The sequence below is a fragment of the Mus caroli genome, unplaced genomic scaffold (assembly GCF_900094665.2).
Source record: "Mus caroli unplaced genomic scaffold, CAROLI_EIJ_v1.1 scaffold_25505_1, whole genome shotgun sequence".
Lineage (NCBI taxonomy): Eukaryota > Metazoa > Chordata > Mammalia > Rodentia > Muridae > Mus > Mus caroli.
In genome coordinates, this window is record NW_018389155.1 from 1 (window position 1) to 1132 (window position 1132).

At 35.3% G+C, this 1132-nt stretch overlaps 1 non-coding gene across 1 annotated transcript; it reads right to left on the bottom strand.

Moving 5' to 3' along the window:
• Nucleotides 1-178: 178 nt before the first annotated feature.
• LOC115030282 lies at nt 179-314 on the bottom strand. Its single transcript, XR_003835869.1, has one exon. It is a non-coding gene; the product is annotated as a small nucleolar RNA SNORA55 (small nucleolar RNA).
• Between the last annotated feature and the right edge of the window lie 818 nt (nt 315-1132).

Sequence of the window (1132 nt, forward strand, 5' to 3'; positions counted from 1 at the left end):
CTCTATTCCTATTATTTTTAGATATGGTCTTTTTATAATGTCCCAGATTTTCTCTAAGATTGGTGCCAGGAAATTTTAGACTTATCATTTTCCTTGTCTGATAGATCCATTTCTACTATTACATCTTAAACATCTGAAATTCTCCCATCCATTTTCCCCCCACACCCCCCACCTCAGGGAGTGTGGCAGAGTTGTAGAGACTGGCCCCAGGGCAGATGGAAACGACCCATCCTCTGCTCTAGTATAGCACTGTCTTTCCCCATCACATCCATCTTTTAGGTTTTGTTAGTGAAACATGCTTCAGGAATGCATGCTTAAATTCCAGTATATTTCATTTACATAATCGCCTCAGTTTGGATTTTCTTTATTCATTTTACTTCTTTTGCTCATTTTTTTCTCCTACTATTTTAAAATTGATTTTACTTCTTTTGTTCATTTTTTCTCCCACTTTTATTTGACTTTTTAGGGTTTCTTCATGTCTTTTATTATGACCTTTATCTTGTTTGTATAGTAATCTTTTTTTTATACTTTTATTTGCTTACATTCCTAGGCTTTCCTTTTCTTTTTTCTTTTTTTGGATATTTTCTTTATTTACATTTCAAATGTTATTCTTTTTCATGGTTTTCCACGGAACCCCCCCCCCATTCCATCCCTGTCTTTTTCTTACTCTTCAGCTATGTTATAATAAGAAGGTTCTGTTGTGGTTGGGTTGCTGTGGTCTAGTGGAGACATATGATCCTGGCTGTTATTGATTGTTGTATGTATGTATGTATGTATGTATGTATTTATTTATTTATTTTATGCTGGCACTTAGGTTGTGGGATTTCAAAGATTATAGGCTTGTGTTCTGATTTCTGTTTTTGCTTTTGTTTTTATCTTGGTTGGCTGTAGTTTCTGTTTTGTTTTGTCTTTGTACCTTTGTTTCTGTTTCTTCTCTGGATTTTAGAATAGTGTGATTGTATGTTGCTTAGTGTGAATTTTTCTATGGAGATTATAAGTGGGACCACTGGGGGGGTTCCATTTATAATGTGTTTCTAGCTTTATGGAGATTACACCTAGGAATGGGAATACACTAAGTGTCTGGGGGAGGGAACAAGGAGGTGTCCCACCAGGGTGTATTTATAGAGTTTCA